Consider the following 21,577-nt stretch of genomic DNA (forward strand, 5'->3'; position numbering starts at 1 on the left):
TTCAGAGAGGTCAGATTACCTCCCCTGGGTCCAGAAGATTAAATGAGATTACATTTGCTAAATAAACTTCCAGCATAACAGATGATCAGTACGTGTATAGCTCTCCTTGTCCCTCCCACATTTAATTTCTTCATGTGACTTTGGTTTAGTGATTGTGTTCATGCTACTATCTTTGGTTTCATCATCATATCCCCAATGCCTGGCACAGCCCTGGCACATGGTAGGCACCCAATCTGTTGAATAAATGACCCAATCTCAATAATTACTTTATTGGAGAAACTCTCTGAAGACTAATTTCCCTTTGAATGAGGCCCAAACAATGTTTGGAACCTGCTCAGGGAGAATCGGGAAAGACTAAGACAAGACTTCATCCAAATATATCTGTGCAAGTTATAAAGATGCTCATGGATAGAGAGCATGACTTCAGCTGGGTGTGGTAGCGTGTGCCTATAGTCCCAGCTACTCAGGAGGCTCAGGCAGGAGGATCATTTGAGCCCAAGAGTTTGAGACTGCAGTGAGCTATGGTTGTGCCATTGCACTCCAGCTTGGGTGACAGAGCAAGACCCTGTATAGGAGACTTCATGACCTCATTATTGTCATTAAGTCATAGAATCCGCCCACATGATGGGCAGCCCTAACTCGTAGCTCACCTTCCATTCACCATCATTTAAATCCTGCCGTTCAGTCTCCCAGTAGGGAGGACAATGTGTTTAAATTACCAGAATGAATTTTTCGTTTGTTTGAGACAGGGTCTCTCTGTTGCCTAGACTTGAGTGCAATGGTGCAATCTCAGCTCATTGTAGCCTTCACCTCCTGGGCTGAAGTAATCCTCCCACCTCAGCCTCCCAAAGTGCTGGGACTGCAGGCATGAGCCACTATGCCCGGCAACAAAATGTCAATAATGGTTACCTCTGGATTGTAAGACTATGGGCAACTTTTGATTGTCTTTTTTTTTTTTTTTTTTTGAGACAAGGTCTCACTCTGTCACCCAGACTGGAGTGCAGTGGCATGATCATGGCTCACTGCAGTCTTGACCTCCTGGGCTTACGCCATCCTCCCACCTCAGATTCCTGAGTAGCTAGGAGTAGGTAGGGCCACAGACACATCCCACTACCCTCAGCTAATTTTTTTTTTTTTTTAATTTTTTGTAGAGACAGGGTCTCACTATGTTGCCCAGGATGGTCTCAAAACTCCTAACCTCAAGTGATACTCCTGCCTTGCCCTCCCAAAGTGCTGGCATTACAGTTGTGAGCCATAGCCATATTACTTTTTGTTTTTGAGACAAAGTCTTGCTCTGTCGCCGAGGGTGGAGCACAGTGGCATGATCTTGGCTCACTGCAACCTCTGCCTCCCAGGTTCAAGCAATCCTCCTACCTCAGTAGCTGGGATAACAGGCATACGCCACAACACCTGGTTAATTTTTGTATTTTTAGTAGAGATGGGGTTTCTCCATGTTTGGCCAGGCTGGTCTCAAACTCCAGACCTCAAGGGATCTGCCTGCCTTGGCCTCCCAAAGTGCTGGGATTATAGGCATGAGCCACCACGCCCGGCCCATATTACACTTTTTAATTGAAAAAATTTTTTTCATTTCAACCACAAAACATAGAACATTTAGATTAAGGTAGTAGCTATGGGTAATACTTTTTCTTTTTTATATTTGTATTTTCAAAATCTAGAATATGTGCTACTTTTATGATGGAAAAACAAATTCCATTCTCAATGCAATATACCTCAACAATGTGAAAACAACTTTAATAATTATTATTTTTATTTTGCTTAAAAAGATTTGTGGGACCCCCTAGAATGACCTCAAAGGAAGGATAACCTGAGCTACTTTTTACCGAAATCATGGAAAATGGCGGCTCTCTGATGCTTTAAGGTTTTCAAGTATCGATTTCAGGACGTCACTAAGGTGCCCATCCCAATTTTTAATCTCTCTTAATAATGCAGAGATGTACTCACATCTACCATAATGCTTCTGGCCTCAATTTAAGCCATTTCCTCTATTATTTCCTCTGTGAAAGAAGGAAAAGAACCTTTAAAATGTATTTTTAACATCAAAATGCTGAGAGGGTGGTGTGCCAAAGTGATGAGACCAGTGAATGGGTTATTTCTTTGTTTCCCATGATTTATAATAAAAACATCAACTTACACCCTACCCTAAATGCCTTTTCTTTCTCATATAATGATTCCAATATCTAAATATGAAGTTGAGGGCTTACATAAATGGCTTTTCACGGGACTTAACTCCTGAATTCCAAAACCATCATACGAGGTGAATGAGAAAAGTGGGCCAGTAAAGATAAGACACTTTCCCAAGATTGCACAATTAGTTGTTGCTAGCGTCAACATTTAAACCCCAAGCTCCTCATTCCAAGTTCTTTCTAAGGCACTGTGGTAGCCATCAACCAAAATGGCCACCTCCTCGCATTCATATCCTTTTTTAGTCCCCTCCCACTTTGACTAGGGCTGAACTCTGTAACTGTGGAAATGACCATACGTGGCTTCTGGGGCTAGGTCAGAGAAAACATTGCAGCTCTGCCTTGTTTCAAGTCACATGCTCTGGGGGAAACTAGCCACCATGTCATAAGGACACTCAAGCAGCTTTCTGGAGAGGTCTATATGACAGTAACCCCAGACAATTTCACATGACTTCAGCCTTGGCCAACATCTTGCCTACAACCTCATGAAAGACCCCAAGCCAGAATCATCCACACAAGCTGGATCCCAGACCCACAGAAATGGTGAGACATGATACGTTGAATTTTTTGTTGTTGTTGTTGTGTTTGTTTTTGTTGTTGTTGTTGTTGTTTGAGATGGCGTCTCACTCTGTCGCCCAGGCTGGAGAGCAGTGGCATGATATCGGCTCACTGCAACCTCTATGGCCCGGGTTCAAGCGATTCTCCTACCTAGGCCTCCCGAGTAGCTGGGATTATAGGTGCCTGTCATCTGGCCCGGCTAATTTTTGTATTTTTAGTAAAGACCGGGTTTCACCATGTTGGCCAGGCTGGTCTTGAACTCCTGACCTCATGATCCACCCAACTCGGCCTCCCAAAGTGCTGGGATTACAGGTGAGAGCCACTGCGTCCAGCCGAGATGTTGATTGTTTTAAGTCACTAAATTTTGAGGTAATTTGTTTCACAGCAATTGACAACTAATAAAGACAGTGTCTCCCCTTCTGAGTGGTGCTTACCTTTTGTGAAGCCTGTTAAAAAGCAATGGACTCTCTTTCCAGAAAAACTTACACCTATTTATATGAAATTCTGTATAGTGTTCCAAGGTGTTCCTGGCCCCTCTTGAAACCACAAGAAATAAAACCACATGTCCCAGTTTATCGAGTTAATAGATGCCAGAGCCAGGATTCAAACCCAACTACCTGAACTACACAGCCCACGTCCTCTGCCCCTTTGCCATTCTGCCTTCCTGGAGGCCTGAGCTCAGAACCGCTGCTCTAAGTTAAGTTGTCCTTACATCTTCATCTTCCTTCTGTATTCTATCCCTTTATTTATTTATTTATTTATTTATTTATTTATTTATTTATTTTTTAATTTATTTTTTTTTTAGAGTGAGCAGCAGCAAGATTTATTGTGAAGAGTGAAAGAGCAAAGCTTCCACAGCATGGAAGGGGACCTGAGCAGGTTGCCTTATCCCTTTATTCTTATAGGTCACATTTCTCTGGACCCATTTTAATTGCAATTCCTGAGTGACTCATTGGGTATTAGGTACCAACAAAAACACAAAGACAAGCTCACTGATTCTGAGGGCCCCTGGTCTAATGGGATCTTATAGATGGAAATAAGTAACTGTACACATTATTCAAACCTATTTTCTTAGGTCCTTTTGGACAAGGAGGCAGCAACAAACTCTGGGGCAGCCTTCACAGAGGAATGTGAATACTTTAGCTGGGCCTTGAAAGTCCAAAGGAAAGAGGGTGGCTCGGGTGAATTCTGGGCAGAAGTGACAGTGAGTATGACTGGGAGTGGTCTCCATGGGTCTGTGTGTGAAAAGTGCAAGTGTGTTCACTTGGGGACGGGCCAGCAGTCCAGAAGGGCTGGAGCAGGAGACAAAGCCAGAAAGGTGGGCTGAGCAGATCCCAAGCAAATAAGTCTTGACCACCTCCTATAACAACCAGCTCAATAGAACTATGATCTGAGCTCATATATTGGCTCTTACCCAACCCTGTGGCCCCAGACCCAATAGCACAGGCCCTGACACAGGTGTTCATCAACGTTTGCTGAATGAATTCATTCAAGCAGAACTAGGTGCTAAGACTGGTCTGCGATTGGGGCAGGGAAAGCAAGATAGGGTTGCAGAGTCACCCTTGATGCCTCCTTGCATGTCATTTCTTTGGCAAGATTTTCCCTGATTTCCTACATTCATTAAGCCATCTATCCTCCCATACCACTCAATGCGTTCTTCAACATATAATGAGAAAAAAATCTAATTAGCTCTTGACATTAATGATGACTTCAATGTCTACTCCAAATTATACAGTCAGCCAGATGACGTCAGGGACTACTTGCTTCTTCACTGCTCTGCTCTCCATCCTAGAGGAAAGACTCCTCTATCCCAGGAAACAACAGTAATGCAGCATGGGGCACCTTCTTCCATTGGCACTGTTAGCTTCTTACTGGGATGCCAGCCGTGTGCTGAGCTCTGGGGACTTAAGCCTAAATAGACACCATTCCTGTGTTCACACAGATGGATTACAAATGATGGTAAGCCGATCTAGTAGGTGCCCTAGCAGATAGAAGCCTGGGGTGCTGTTAGAGTTGAGAGAAGGGGATGTCTGAAAACTGACCCCAGGTAGGGGAGAAATTATTTCCAAACTCAACAATTATAGTCACTTTGGGTGCAAAATAAACATTCAAAAATGAATAACTTTTAATGTACTACTAATAATTCCATTAGAAAATGGTGGGATGAGGGCCAGGCACAGTGGCTCATGCCTGTAATCCTAGCACTTTGGGAGACCAAGGTGGTAGGGTTGCTTGAGGTCAGGCATTCAAGACCAGCCTGGGCAACATAGTGACACTGTGTCACCAAAAAAAAGAGAAGAAGAAGAAAAGAAGAAGAAGGAGAAAGAGGAAGAGGAAGAAGAGGGAGAAGAAGAACAGGAAGAGGAAGAAAGAAGAAGAAAGAAGAAGAAGAAAAATAATAATAATGGTGGGATGGCTGGGCACAGTGGTTCACACCTGCAATCTCAGCATTTTGGGAGGCTGAGGCAGGGTATCACTTCAGCCTAGGAGTTCAAGACCAGCCTGCACAATATAACAAGACTTCATCTATACTAAAAATAAAATAAAATAAATTAGCTGCATATGGTGATGCATACCTGTAGTCCCAGCTACTCGGGAGGCTGGGGCAGGAGAGCTGCTTGAGCCTAGGAGTTCAACATTGCAGTGACCTCTAATCATGCCATTGCACTCCAGACTGGGCAACACAGTGAGACAAGTCTCAAAAACAGAAAATGGGTTGGCAGAAAAAACAAAATGGGTTGGAAGAAAAAAAATGGTAGGAGAAAAACAATTCTATTCACAAGAGCAATTAAAATATTATACCATCTGAGGCAGGCACAGTGGCTCACACCTGTAATCCCAGCACTTTGGGAGACCAAGGTGGGAGGATCACTTGAGGTCAGGAGTTTGAGACCAGCCTGACCAACATGGTGAAACCCGTCTCTACTAAAAATACAAAAATTAGCCAGGCGTGGTGGCTTATGCCTCTAATTCTGGCTACTTGGGAGGCTGAGGCAGGAGAATTGCTTGAACCTTGGAGGTGGAAGTTGCAGTGAGCCAAGATGGTGTCACTGCACTCCAGTCTGGGTGACAGAGTGAGACTCTGTCTCAAAAAAAAAAAAAAATTACACGATCTGGAAATAAAGTTAACAAAAATGTACAGGTCTTATATAAAGAAAACTATAAAACTCTACTGAAGAGCATAACATCTTGGACCAGTGGAGATCAGAGCTTTCCTTAGACTGGAAGGTCCTATAACGTGGATATTAATTATCCCAAAATCATCCCACAAAGAAAATGTCATCCCAGTGAAGATCCCAGTGAGATTTTATTGTCAAAACAATCCTAAAATTCAACAGGAAAAACAGGTGCATAATTTTCCTAACAAAAAGACCTAACATTTACTGACCACTCACCATGTGCCAGGTGCCGTCCTGAGGACTTGCGATGCATCATCTCATCACATCTTCACACACTGTGAGGTAGACACTGTTATTGTTAACATTATACAGATGAGGCAGCAGAAGTTCAGAGAGAAAAAAAAAAAACTTGTTCAAGGTAACACAGCTAACCTGGGATTAAAGCTCAGGCTGGCTGACCTCAAGCTCCATGAATTTAACCACTTTGCTCTACTGCCAAGAAAACTTTGAAGAAGATTAACAAACTGGGACTTGTTCTGCCAGATATTAAAATGCATTAGATAGCTACAACAACTAAAACAGCAATTTCAACAAAGAAACACAGTCCTATTAAACCAAACAGAGTATAGAAACAGAGCCAGGGTATGAGGAATTGTAGTATATGATAAAGGTGACATTTCCAACTGGTGGAGAAGAAGTAGAAGTCAATAAACAGAATGGGACTAGCTATAGACTAGCCATTTGGAGAAAAATTAAGCTAGAGCTCCACCTCCCTCATTAAATCTAAATAAATTCCACCTAGATCAAAAATTTACATGTGATAAAAGAAACAATAAAAGTATTGAAAGAAACAAATGGATTTTTTTATAATCCTGGAACTATTAATACTTTTAACTATATTTTAATAATTAGGCAGTTTTCCTAAGCACGATATGGAAGTTAAAAAATCCTTGGGGGCCGGGCGTGATGGCTCATGCCTGTAATCCCAGCACTTTGGGACGCCGAGGCAGGCAGATCACTTGAGGTCAGGAGTTGGAGACCAGCCTGGCCAACATGGTGAAACCCCATCTCTACTAAAATTACAAAAATTAGCCCGGCATGGTGGCACGTGCCTGTAGTCCCAGTTACTTGAGAGGCTGAGGCAGGAGAATCACTTGAACCCGGGAGGCAGAGTTTGCAGTAAGCTGAGATCACGCTGTTGCACTCCAGCCTAGGTGACAGAGGGAGACTCCATCTCAAAAAAAAAAAAAAAGAGGTCTAAACATGCTATTAACAAAAGAAGAAATACAAATGGAAATAAATACTTGAAAAGATTTTCAGCCTCACTAGCAAAGAAACTGCAGATTAAAACAAGATCGAGATATTTTTCAATATATCAGAGTGGCAAAGGTTAAAAAGATTGGCAGAATTCAGCAAAGATAGAGGGAAACAGACACAACTCAGGCACTGCTGATGGGAGTACAGATTCATACAATTGATTTGGGAGGCAGGTTAGCAATATGTAACAAAATTATACTTGTTCTGGGTGTGTCAGGATTTGAACACAGTTCTGCCTAACATGAGAAAATTATAGGCCAGCAGTGGTGGCTCACACCTGTAATCTCAGTACTTGGGGAGGCTGAAGTGAGAGGACTGCTTGAGCCCAGGAGTTCAAGACCATCCTGGGCAACACAGTGAGACCCTGTCTCTTTATAAAAAATAATAATTTAAAATATTTTAGCTGGGCACAGTGGCTCACACCTGTAATCCTAGCACTCTGGGAGGCTGAGGCAGGCAGATCACCTGAGGTTAGGAGTTCGAGACCAGCCTGACCAACATGGAGAAACCCTGTCTCTACTAAAAATACAAAATTAGCCGGGTGTGGTGGCACATGCCATAGTCCCAGCTACTGGGGATGCTGAGCCAGGAGTATTGCTTGAACACGGCAGGCAGAGGTTGCAGTGAGCCAAGATCACTCCATTGCACTCCAGCCTGGGCAACAAGAGCGAAACTCCATCTCAAAAAAAAAAAAAAAAATTTAATACAATTATAATGGGAAAAACCTTTTGATTTGGTAATTCATATACAGTGATTTATTCCAGGAGGAAATTAAACAAGCGAGCAGTGATCTTTGTCCAAGGTTGCTTAATATAGCATAGTATAAAATGGTAAAAATCTGGAAATAGCTTCAATGACCATCAATAGTGTTAAATAAATTCTAGTACAATACAATATAATGCGAGATACTGATTTAAAACAATAATATAAATTTAAATTTATTAACTGGATATATGTCCACAACATATCATTGAGTGAAAACAGGACGGGTGAGTAGAATAAACTTATGTATACTATGATGGTCAAACAAAGAGTTTGCACAAAGAGGTATCCAAAAGATTATCATTGGCTCTGGGTAATGGAATTTCCAGTGATTTGTAATTACTTTCTTAAAATATTTTTGTATTGTTTGAATTTTTTACCATTAGAAGATACAACTTTTGGCCGGGCGCGGTGGCTCACGCCTGTAATCCCAGCACTTTGGGAGGCCGAGACGGGCGGATCACAAGGTCAGGAGATCGAGACCATCCTGGCTAACACGGCGAAACCCCATCTCTACTAAAAACACAAAAAATTAGCCGGGCGAGGTGGCGGCGCCTGTGGTCCCAGCTACTCAGGAGGCTGAGGCAGGAGAATGGCGGGAACCCGGGAGGCGGAGCTTGCAGTGAGCTGAGATCGCGCCACTGCACTCCAGCCTGGGCGACAGAGCGAGACTCCGTCTCAAAAAAAAAAAAAAAAAAAAAAAAAGAAGATATAACTTTTATAATCAAAATATTCAGTACCAGCCTAGGCAACATGGCAAAACCATGTTTCTTGTTTCTTTTTTTTTTTTTTCCCCTGAGACAGAGTCTCACTCTGTCGCCTAGGCTAGAGTGCAGTGACCTGATCTCAGCTCACTGCAACCTCTGCCTCCTAGGTTCAAGCAATTCTCCTGCCTCAGCCTCCCAAGTAGCTGGGATTACAGGCATGCACCACCACACTTGGCTAATTTTTGTATTTTTAGTAGAGACGGGGTTTCACCCTGCTGGCCAGGCTGATCTCAAACTCCTGACATTGTGATCCACGTCCCTCAGCCTCCCAAAGTGCTGGGATTACAGGCATGAGCCACCGCACCCCACCTGCAAAACCATGTTTCTACACAAAATACAAAAAATTAGCCGGGCATGGTGGTGTGCACCTGTACTCCCAGCTACTTGGGAGGCTGAGGTGGAAGAATCGCTTGAGCCGGGGAGGTGGACGTTGCAGTGAACCAAGATGGTGCCACCATACTTCAGCCTGTGAAACAGGGCAATACCCTGTCTCAAAAATAAACAAACAAAAAATTTCAATAGAGCTCACTGCATTTTGGTTTTAAAATAGCACTTAACTGAACATCTATTTTATAGCCTACAAAGTCTATATTCTTATTTATTCCCTACCTCAACCCTGCATGGGAGGTCTTACTCATTTATTTTGCAGGTGAGGAGACAACTCAAGGCTCGGAAAGGTTAAGCAGCTTGCTCTGGATATCAGAATTTGAACACAGGGCTGGCTGACACAAGAACTCTTTCCATGATGCTCCACTACTTATCTTAATATTGCTATTAATATCTAATAATATATGCCTCGTATTGTGTCTATTAAGTGCCAGGCACTTGATGGATATTTCTTTAATCCCTTCAGCAACCCTTCAGGGTATTAACCCTCCTCCAGAGGTGCAATAGCTCAAAACAGGTAATAAGTGCCAACCCTGGTTTATCCGGCTGCAAAACCTCCCTGTTCCATTTGGCTACATTTCCTGCTGATTTAGTAGTGTACTGTCTTCAATTGGAGACATTATTTGCCCTGAGGTCTGTGCTCCTCTACATGCCTTTACATCTCCATCTTGTAGCTGTTTGGTTTGACTGCAGTTCTTAAATATAGATTATGGATTTAACCATAAGGTAAATATTTACTTTTACCATGCAGTACTTAAACAAGAATGTTGTGAACTCTTAGTTTATCCACCAACTTTATCACCCAGCTCAGAAGCCTTCAGAGTCTCCCCTGACAGAATAAAAGCAAAACTCAGCAGCTAGGTTCCTTCACAGTCTAGCTGTAATGTGCGTGGCCACAAGGCTCCCAAAATGCCCTGGGCTCCCTCCTGCAGGCTCCTGACCATGCTCCTCCTGGGTTTTGCAGCTCAATAGCCCCAGCGCCCAGCAGGATGCTCAGCCCAAAGTGGCATTCAGTAAATGCTGGATGAAAGGAGGAAAGGAGAAAGCTCTACACCCTGAGACAAAGATTTCACCCAGGCAACAAGACAGGGGCCTTCGAGGCTGAATGAAATTCAGTTGGAGCAGAGATGAGGTAAGGCTTCAATGAAGGCAGCAGGCTCATGGCACAGTCACCTTGAGACCTACCTCTCTGCTGTGCTATCCAGCTTTACAAAATGCTTTCACATAATAACCCTAACTGCTACTACTTCTAGAGAGCTCACCACATGCCAGACGCTAGGTGCTTTACAGATACGTTTTATTAGGATTAGTATATTATTAATTTCTGTACCTCTCCACTAGCTCCACACAAGCTCCAGGAGGGCAGGGGTTTTTGTCTGTGGTGTTCAAAACAGTGCCGGGCACATAGTAGATATGAAATAGGTCACTGAATTCCTCACAGAACTCCATGAAGGAGGAATTTTTTTTTTTTTTTTTTTTTAGGATTTCTCCTGTGTCACCCAGGCCGGGGTACAGTGGCATGATAACAACTCACTGCAGCCTCCAACTCCTGGGCTCAAGAGATCCTTCTGCCTCAGACTCCTGAGTACTTGGGACTACAGGTGTGCACCATCACACTCGGCTAATTTATTAATTTTTTGTAGAGACAGGGGTCTCGCTATGTTGCCCAGGCTAGTCTTGAACTCAGTGCCTCAAGCAATCCTCCTGCCTTGGCCATCCAAAGTCCTGAAATTACGTGCTTTGAGCCACTGTGCCAGGCCTAAAATAAGGATGATTTTAACCTCCATTTTATAGATGGGCAACTTAAGACTTAGAGGGGTAAGTGACTTTTCCAAAGTCACAGATCCAACAAAAGGCATAGCCAACACTAATAACAGCTCACCCTATTGCCCTTGCAACCTATTACCCTTGCATCCACCTGGATTCAGAAATGTTCACTCCTGGTCATGAAGTTGGGAGCCACCACCTGTCTGCAGGACTTCTTAATTGACTAATAATGATAACATGGTACCAATTAACATTCACATTAACATTGCCACATACCAGGCACTGTTCCCAGTGCTTCACATGTGTGACTCACAACAACTTAAGAATTATAGTCATGCATTGCATAATGATGTTTCAGGCAACGAAGGACCACACATAAGACAGTGGTCCCATAGATTATGGTGGAGTATATACAGAAACATAAGGCCAGGCACAGTGGCTCATGCCTGTTATCTCAGCACTTTAAAAGGCCAAGGTGGGAGAATCACTTGAGGCTAGGAGTTTGAAACCAGCCTGGGCAACACAGTGAGACCCCCATCTCTACAAAAAATACAAAAATCAGCCAGAGGTGGTGGCACAAGCCTGTAGTCCTAGCTACTCAGGAGGCTGAGCTGGGAGGATTGCTTGAGCCTAGGAGTTTCAGAATTCTGCTACTGCACTTCCCTCTGGGCATCAGAGTGAGACCCTGTCGAAAGAAAGAAAAGAAAGAATAGAAAAAAGAAAAGAAAAGAAATCTGATATATGGCACTTGATATTGACATTGCAGCTCAAGTAGAGGAGATGAGTGATATTCAGTAATGGTGCTGGGACATTTTGTTTTCCACATGAAAAAATATAGGAGAATGGCTTGAGCCCAGGAGCTCAAGACCAGTCTGGGCAACACAGGGAGACCCCCGTCTCTACCCAAAAATTAAAAACTTAGCTGGGCATGGTGGTGCACACCTGTGGTCCCAGCTATTGGGGAGGCTGAGGTGAGAGGATCACTTGAGCCTGGGTGACAGAGTGAGACCCTGTCTCAAGAAAAAAAAAAAAAAAAGAAGAAAAAATATATAAATAAAATGTATATACCACCTAGATTTGTGTAAGTACACTCTATCATGCTCACACAATGACAAAATTGCCTAAGTAATGCATTTATCAGAAAGTATCCCGACATTAAAGGATGTATGACTGTACTTGCTGACTCATTTTTGACAGTTGAGGAATCTGAAGCCCCAAGGAGGTTTAGAAACATTGCCAGAATTGCAAAGCTAGTAAATTGTGAGTTCAGAATTTCCAATCCAGCCGTCTGAGTCTGGCACCCACACTCTTCATCACAGCTCACACTGCCTCAATAATACATCGTCAGAGCTGCCCTGCTCTAGGATGGCAAACCAGGAGTCAGGGCAGCAGTGAAGAGCACAGCCACTTTGCTTGGCCTGCTAGACAAACTCTCATGTTTTCACATTACCTTTAAAACCTCACAGTTACCCTGTGAAGTTACAGATGAGCAAACAGCAAATAGCAATACAGGTAAGACCCAAAAAGAGCCAGGAGTAGACAGAAGACACAGAAAGCGGATTAGAGGTTGCCTAGGGCCACAGAGTTGAAGGAAAATGGGGAGTGACTGGTAATGCTTACTTGGGGTGATAAAAAATGTTTTTTGTTCTGTTTTGGGAATGGAGTCTCCCTCTGTCACCCAGGCTGGAGTGCAGTGGCACAATCTTGGCTCACTGCAACCCCTGCCTCCTGGGTTCAAGCGAGTCTCATGACTCAGCCTCCCAAGTAGCTGAGATTACACCATGCCCAACTAATTTTTTGTATTTTTAGTAGAGACAGGGTTTCACCATATTGGTCGGGCTGGTCTTGAACTCCTAACCTTGAATGATCCACTGGCCTCGGCCTCCCAAAGTGCTAGGATTACAGGAATGAGCCACTGGGCCTGGCTTGAAAAGGTTTTAAAATTAATGATGGTGGCTGATTGCTGTGGCCCACATGCCTGCAGGAAACACGGTCTAATTGGGGAGACCAATGCAAAGAGATACATAATTACAAATTGGGAAAAGAGTTCAGAAGGAAACAAGATGCGGTGAGAGATACCACACAGCCAGGTGGAGATGGGACCTCAGGATCACCTGAGGTCAGGAGTTGGAGACCAGCCTGGCCAACATGGTGAAACCCGGCCTCTACCAAAAATATAAAAATTAGCTGGGCGTGGTGGTGGGCGCCTGTAATTCCAGCTACTCTGGAGGCTGAGGCCAGAGAATCGCTTGAAGCTGGGAGGCGGAGGTTGCAGTGAGCCGACATCATGTCACTGCACTCCAGCCTGGGTGATAGGGTGAGACGCCGTCTCAAAAAATAAAAATAAAAAATAAACTAAAATTAATGATGGTGATGGTTATACAACTGTGAATACACTAAAAAAGCATTGAATTGTACACGAAACGGGTGAATTGTATGGTAAGTGAATTGCAGTCACACACCACATAAGGACATTTTGGTCAATGACAGACTGCATATACCACGGTGGTCCCATAAGATTAATAATAACATATTTTTACTGTACCTTTTCTGTTTAGAAATGTTTAGCCATACAAATACTTACCATTGTGTTACAACTGCCGACAGTATTTAGTGCAGTAACATGCTTCACAGGTTTGTAACCTGGGAGCAATAGGCTGTACTATACAGCCTAATTGTGTGGTAGGCTATACCAGTAAGCTTGTGCACATACACTTCATAGTGATCACACAACGATGAAATCACCTAATGATGCATTTCGCAGATGGTCTCCCCATTGTTAAGCAATGCATGACTGTAAATCTCCATAAAGTTGTGTGGGTTTTGTTGTATTTTTGTTTTTTAAAAAGGGAAAAAACGGGCTGGGCATGGTGGCTCACGCCTGTAATCCCAGCACTTTAGGAGGCCGAGGCAGGCAGATCACAAGGTCAGGAGTTCAAGACCAGCTTGACCAATATGGTGAAACCCCGTCTCTACTAAAAATACAAAAATTAGCCAGGCATGGTGGCGCGTGCCTGTAATTCCAGCTACGCAGGAGGCTGAGGCAGGAGAATTGCTTGAACCCAGGAGGCAGAGGTTGCAGTGAGCCAAAATTGTGCCACTGCACTCCAGCCTGGGCAACAGAGTGAGACTCTGTCTCAAAAAAAAAAAAAAAGAAAGAAAAAAAAAAAAAGGGAAAAAACACATGGAAGCAAGTGGCATAGGTTGAATTTCAGTAAGTTTCAACTTACTGAAAAAATCTTGGAACTATTGTTGCTTCTTTTTATCTCCCCTCTCATCTCTGATTATCAGCAGACAAAATAAATCTAAGGCACGATCCCACTTCTCTGTCCCTACCTTTGCGGTCTACCTTTGCGGCCCCACTGCACCCCCTCACCCCATCCTCCCATCCCCAAGCCCCTGCCGCTCAGGCAGTCTCCTCATTTCCCCTTCTGCTCCCTACAGTTTGTCTCCACCAAGCAGCCAGAGGGATCCTTTGAGAGCATTCCTGTCAGATCATTTCCCTCTTTTGCTCAGAAGTGTCCAATGGCTCAAAAATAAAATTCACTTACGATTTGGCCTCTGCCCACCTTCCCAACCTACTGCCTACTAAGCACACTTGTCCCCTTCCTGTCCCTAAATGCACTCCCACCTCCTTTGCAGTCTTTTTTTTTTTTTTTTTTTTTGAGACGGAGTCTTACTGTCGCCCAGGCTGGAGTGCAATGGTGCAATCTTGACTCACTGCAACCTCCACCTCCTAGGTTCAAACAATTCTCCTCCCTCAGCCTCCTGAGTAGCTGCGATTATAGGCGCATGTCACCACGCCTGGCTAATTGTTGCATTTTTAGTAGAGACTGGGTTTCACCATGTTGGCCAGGCTGGTCTTGAACTCCTGACCTCAGGTGATCCGCCCACCTCAGCCTCTCAAAGTGCTGGGATTTCAGGTGTGAGCCACCATGCCCAGCCACACTCCGACTCTTATTTCCTAGAGTATTCTGCCTCCAGGTACCAGACACACAGCTTGCTCCTTAATTTCACTCAGGACTCTGCTCAAATGTACATCTCATCACTCCAGAGAGGCTTTCCCTGCCCTCCCAATCAAGCTCAGCCACACCCCAGCTCTTTACTTTCTGACCTGCCTGGTTTTACTTCCGAGCACTTCTGATCACCATTAGACACAGCGTGTTTGTCCTCTGACAACCATCTGCCTCAGATGTGACATTAGGATGTGACATTACTTAGGGCAGGGGCTTCCTTCTGTATCCTTAGGATCTAGAAGAATGCCCAGTACTTAGTAGATGCTCAAAGAATGAATAAATGAATCTGATGCCAAAGCCTTGGCTCCTCACTGTCCCTGGAATAATCCAGCAGAGGGTGATCACTGCATTAACAAAGCCCTTTTTGGAAATCTGTGATGCCGCCTTTGTCTGTATCTGTGCCACTGCTCACCTTAAATTTATTTATTTGTGAATGGCCAGAATTTCCTCCAGACTGAGTTCATGGCTGCTGTAGCCCATGACATAGTCTTGAACAGCATAGGTTAATCTTTTGTTGACTGAACAGAAAAACAAATCCCCAAACCAATGGCAGAAGTTTAATTTCTCTGCTGCCAAATGCAGAATAGGGGCCACCTTCCAGCCCACTGCCCTGAAAAAAGACTAAGCCCCATTCCTAGGGAACTAAGACCTTGGAGTCAAGCTCAAGTGCTCTTTAGAATTCCTTGAGTATTGAGCTGTGCCAGAGAAAGCTCCTGGCAGAATGTAATTTGCCAACTAAGCCCAGAAAGCTGTGTGAACAACAGGCAAACTTAAAGCAGGCACTTAGTGAAATTGCTGTTATCTCAAAAAGAAATAATAGCATGCCAGGCTGGCTTAAGGGGAAAATACTCGAGTGTAAATAGGGCTGCGCTTCACTCCCCTGGTCTCCAAAACATACAAGTCTCCAAACACTCTCCCTCTAACTTGAGCCATAGAGTCAAGACCCTCCCAGCCCCATTCTCCATCTCCATTCCATCACTCCAGGCCCATCAGATTCCCCAGTCACCAGGAACTCTCCTTGCATTTATTAATGTTGTCCTCTTTGTCTGGCATGCTTGTCCTTCCTTCCTCTGCCACCCAGGCTGGAGGGCAGCAGTGCAATCGTAACTCACTGCACCCTTGACCTCCCAGGCTCAGGTGAGCCTCCAACCTCAACCTCCTGAGTAGCTGGGACCACAGGTTCATGCCACTATGCCTGACGAATTAAAAAAATTTGTTTGTGGCCGGACGCGGTGGCTCACACCTGTAACCCCAGCACTTTGGGAGGCCTAAGCAGGCAGATCACAAGGTCAGGAGATCGAGACCATCCTGGCTAACACAGTGGAATCCTGTCTTTACTAAAAATATAAAAAATTAGCCGGGTGTGGTGGCACACACCTGTAGTCCCAGCTACTCAGGAGGCTGAGCCAGGACAATCACTTGAACCTGGGAGGCAAAGGCTGAAGTAAGCCGAGATCACGCCAGTGCACTCCAGCCTGGGCAACAGAGTGAGACTCCACCTCAAAATAAAATGGTGTGTGTGTGTAAAAATTGTGTGTGTATGTGTATGTGTGAAGATGAGGTCTCACTCTGTTGCCCAGGCTGGTCTTGAATTCCTGGCCTCAAGTGATCCTCCTGCCTCAGCCTCCCAAAGTGCTGAGATTACAGGTGTGACCCACCGCACCTAGCCCCTACTCATTTTTTGTTTTCTCCTTTGCAAAATCTTCCTCTTCCTCTCCTTCCTCTGACAGATAACTGTGTTCTGAGTTGTAGGTGTCAGTTACCAATTCAGCCGGCCAACTCAGCTCAGTGTCAAGATTAGAGAAGACAACAGAACATGCCTGCAGGGAACACGGTCTAATTGGGGAGACCAATGCAAAGAAATACACAATTACAAATTGGGAAAAGGGTTCAGAGGGAAACAAGACATGGTGAGAGATACCACACCGCCAGGTGGAGATGGGGAAAACCACATCAAATGGCTAGGGAAGACTTCTCTGAGGAGGTGACATTCAACTGGTTCCTGATGGATAAGTAGGAGTTAGCCAAGCAAAGAATGGGGAGAAAATGTTTTAGGCAGAGGGCATGGCATGTGTGAGGGTGTGAAGGTGCGGAGCAAGAAAGCACATGGCATAACCCAGAAACCAAAGGGAGGACTGTGCGACTTCGGCCTCAGAGGACTGGGCGGGCTGTGTGAGGAGAGACAGGCCTCCTAGGCAGCAAATGCTCTGAATTGCCATCCTTGTGTTTCTGCCTCCCCTCTCCTCAGAAGGGCCGCGGTACATCTACTTCCCTCCCTATCTTCAGTGCAGGGCAAGACACCTGGTGCATAGAGGGCACTCAACAAGTGCCTGTGGGCTGCACTGTCCCCAGAGATGCAGTGAGCCATCGCTCCCTCTGTCCATTCCTCCACCCCAACAGCAAGTCCCCAGTTGGCACGCCTAACTGAAGCACTCAGGGACTGGTTAACCACAAGACTAGTGAAAGAAACTGAGGATGAAACAGGAGCAGCTGCAAGAGCTACAGTTACGTCCTTGACTAATGCCACTGACAACCCAGTTGGCAGATGTGACCACCACATGGTCCTTGGAGACCAGATTCTCAGGGTAAGCGTCAATCAGATGTAACTCTAAGAGGGCCTGCCAAAATCACAGCCCCCAAGACTTAAATTATCAGTTTGAAGTTCAAAATACAGTTTCCAAAATTCAGTAGTTTGTTGATTAAAATTTTAAAAATCCAAAAGATAAAAACAAAGCTGAGTTGGTAGGAATTTCCAAGTTGCCAGGTGCCCCATCTGTCCTGTATTTCCCCTGATGAATTAGCCTCTGGCCCAACCAATAATTCTGTCATTTTCTTTTTCTTTTCTTTTTTTTTTAGACGGATGGATGGCGTTTCGCTCTTGTTGCCCAGGCTGGAGTGCAATGGCGCAATCTCGGCTCACCGCAAACTCTGCCTCCTGGGTTCAAGCGATTCTCCTGCCTCAGCCTCCCGAGTAGCTGGGATTACAGGGATGTTCCACCACACCTGGCTAATTTTGTATTTTTAGTGGAGACGGGGATTCTCCATGTTGGTCAGGCTGGTCTTGAACTCCTGACCTCAGGTGATCTGCCCACCTCAGCCTCCCAAAGTGCTGGGATTACAGGTATGAGCCACCGCGCCCGGCAAATGCTGCCATTTTCAGGAACACACTCACACTTCTTCAAATCATACTTTGAACTCTTGCTTTCTGGGTAATGGATTCTGAACTATTCCAAACTAGTAATTATCAAGGCTAAGCCAAGCTGTTTCTTAACTCTTTTTGGAAGGGTGGGGAGTAAACGGACATTACACAGTTTGAAAGCATCTTATGAGGAAATACAATTATGAAACGTTTGCCTGAGTCGCACAGGCCACCATCCCCTTTGTGCTCCTTACATTTTTTGTTTGATCTTTAAAGTCCTACACTGGAATGTTTTCTGCAGTTCTCCATGCTACCCTCTAGTGAGGGTAAAAAGGGACTGCAGATACCTTCTTGTGAAATTCGAGTCTGTTCTGCAAAACCCTGGCAAGCACTGTTCCCCCATCCCTTCACAAATGCCCTTCCCTCCTCCTTGCCCAGCTAACTCCTGTCCTCTAGATCGCACCGTAACTGCCATTTCTTCAAAGAGCCCTTTCCTACTTTACCCACCGCATCTAAATTAGGTCTCCACTCTCCTCTTATAATATTCTATTATATTGGCCACACAGGGTGGCTCACATGTGTAATCCCAGCACTTTGGGAAGCTGAGGCAGGAGGATCACTTGAGCCCATAAGTTCAAGACCATCCTGGGCAAAATGACAAAATCCCATCTCTACAAAAAATTTTAAAAAATTAGTCAGGTGTGGTGGTTCGCACCTTGGTCCCAGTTACTTGGGGGACTAAGGCAGGACGATCGTTTGAGCCCAGGAGGTGGAGACTACAGAGAGCCATGATCATGCCACTCTACTTCAGCCTGGGTGACAGAGTGAGACCTCATCTCAAAAAAAAAACAAAAAACAAAAAACAAAAACAAACAAAAAAACCTATTATATAACTTCATGATATTTGACACAATTCATAATCATATATTTGTGCACATTTGGTTAACTTAACATTTAAATGCCGGGCGCGGTGGCTCACGCCTGTAATCCTAGCACTTTGGGAGGCCGAGGCGGGCGGATCACAAGGTCAGGAGATCAAGACCACAGTGAAACCCCGTCTCTACTAAAAATACAAACAATTAGCGGGCGCCTGTAGTCCCAGCTACTCAGGAGGCTGAGGCAGGAGAATGGCGTGAACCTGGGAGGCGGAGCTTGCAGTGAGCCGAGATCGCGCCACTGCACTCCAGCCGGGGCGACAGAGCGAGACTCCGTCTCAAAAAAAAAAAAAAAAAAGCATTTACCCATCCTCCATCCCCATTAAGGTGCAAGTTCCATGTGGGAAGGTTCCTGGTGTTACGTCTATGTATCTAGTGCCTAGAATAGCTTGACACAGAGTAGGTACTCAATACAAATTACTAAATGGTTAACAGTTTTTCTTTAGGATTTTCTAAAGATGGTATGTCGAATACTGACTTCTAGTTTCTTGGGACACAAAGTATTCATGGTATTTTCCAAACACAGTGCATTATCACAGCAATAACCACATTTTTTTCATGGCTGCTCTATCCACATACTGTACTTGCTCCTTTAAATGTATCGCTAATCCTCAAAATGGCCCTTCAAAGTGGGGATCATCACTCCGCTTTACAGACAAAGGCCCTAAAGTTCAGAGAGGTCAATTAAATTCCTCCCAGTCATACGGCTAGTAAGTGGTGGCAAGACCAGAATTCAAAACCAGCTTGGAGTCCAGGGTCTGTGCTCCTTCCACCCAGTCCCACTTCTCAACATACGGGCACAAGCCCCCAGGGTCACTCCAGCAGGCCTATGAGCACGGGAATCCAAAAGACAATGTGCGGCCCATTTTTTGTATCTTCTTTTCCTGATGGTAAACAACATAAAATACTTTTGTGTTAAAAAAGGCACAGACCAGCCTGGGCAACATAGTGAGACCCCATTTCTTTTTTTTTTTTTTTTTTTTTTTGAGACGGAGTCTCACGCTGTTGCCCAGGCTGGAGTGCAGTGGCGCGATCTCGGCTCACTGCAAGCTCCGCCTCCCGGGTTCCCGCCATTCTCCTGCCTCAGCCTCCTGAGTAGCTGGGACTACAGGCGCCCGCCACCGCGCCCGGCTAATTTTTTGTATTTTTAGTAGAGACGGGGTTTCACTGTGGTCTCGATCTCCTGACCTTGTGATCCGCCCGCCTCGGCCTCCCAAAGTGCTGGGATTACAGGCTTGAGCCACCGCGCCCGGCCGTGAGACCCCATTTCTACAAAAAAATAAAAAATTAGCCAGGCATAGTGCTGCACACCTATAGTCCCAGCTGAGGTGGGAAGATCACTTGAGCCTGTGAGGCTGAGGCTGCAGAGAGCCATGATCATGCCACTGCACTCCAGCCTGGGCAACAGAGTGATGCCCTGTCTGGAAAAAAAAAAAAAAGGCACATATATTTTAAAGTATGACATATAAAAGTAAATTTAAAATAATTTTTAAAACAAAACACAAAAGTTAAAAGAAATTTCATGCTTGTTGCCCAGGTCAGTCTCAGGAACCTCTATGGAAAAACATGAAAAGCACCTGTCACTCTGTCCTTCTTCATTTTATGTATCTTTTCCTTGTTGCCGTATTATTTATTTATTTATTTTTATTTATTTATTTTCAGATGGAGTCTTGCTCTGTCGCCCAGCCTGAAGTGCAGTGGTGCAATCTTGGCCCACTGCAATCTCCGCCTCAAGCAATTCTCCTGCCTCAGTCTCCCGAGTAGCTGGGATGACAGGCGCACACCACCATGTCCCACCCATTTTTTGTATTTTTAGTACAGACAGGGTTTCACCATGTTGGCCAGGCTGGTCTCCAACTCCTGACGTCAAGTGATCCACCAGGCTCAGACTCCCAAAGTGCTAGGATTACAGGCGTGAGCCACCACACCCTGCCCCTTGTTGCTATATTAAATAATGCCAGCATCCCCACTCAATCTTCATTTTCCCACTCCCACTCAATTAAAATGTCTATTGAAAATGGCAGGATGTCAGCCACGTGCATGTCATTTTCAAAAGCCTTAGTCATTTATGAGGACACCTTTTTGTAGGTACAATAAATCTGATTGATTTTTATTACACATCTTAGTTTAGAATCACTTTTACATTCCTAGACAAAGAGATGATACAAATAAATATCAATTGTAAAACTTAGAGCCCCAAGTATTGATTGGCATATTCTTTGTCTAAAGGTAGCCAAAGAGAAGGTCGAGATCAGTAATAACTTCAAGGAGCCATAAAGCCCACTGCTTCCTGCCGGCCCCAGGATCACTCCTTCATAAATAACCCCAGAAGCATTTCATTCAGGCAACAAGGGCAGGCAGAAAGATGACAGATTTCTGAACAGCACAAAACAAAGCCTTGCGTGATAGACAATCGCCAGGCCCACTATTCTTAGCCAGTTCCCTCAGAGCATTTTTAGTATGGCTTTTAGAGTATATTAACAGCCCCATTTTCGTCCACTGATGGGGTTCAGATGGTCTGAGGTGTTGTCTCCAGTACGCCTCAACCTCAAGTGGGAAATGTGAGGCAAAACTGATATCCACGTTAACAGGGAATCGACACTTCTCAG

The sequence above is a fragment of the Macaca nemestrina genome, chromosome 15 (assembly GCF_043159975.1).
Source record: "Macaca nemestrina isolate mMacNem1 chromosome 15, mMacNem.hap1, whole genome shotgun sequence".
Taxonomy (NCBI): Eukaryota; Metazoa; Chordata; class Mammalia; order Primates; family Cercopithecidae; genus Macaca; species Macaca nemestrina.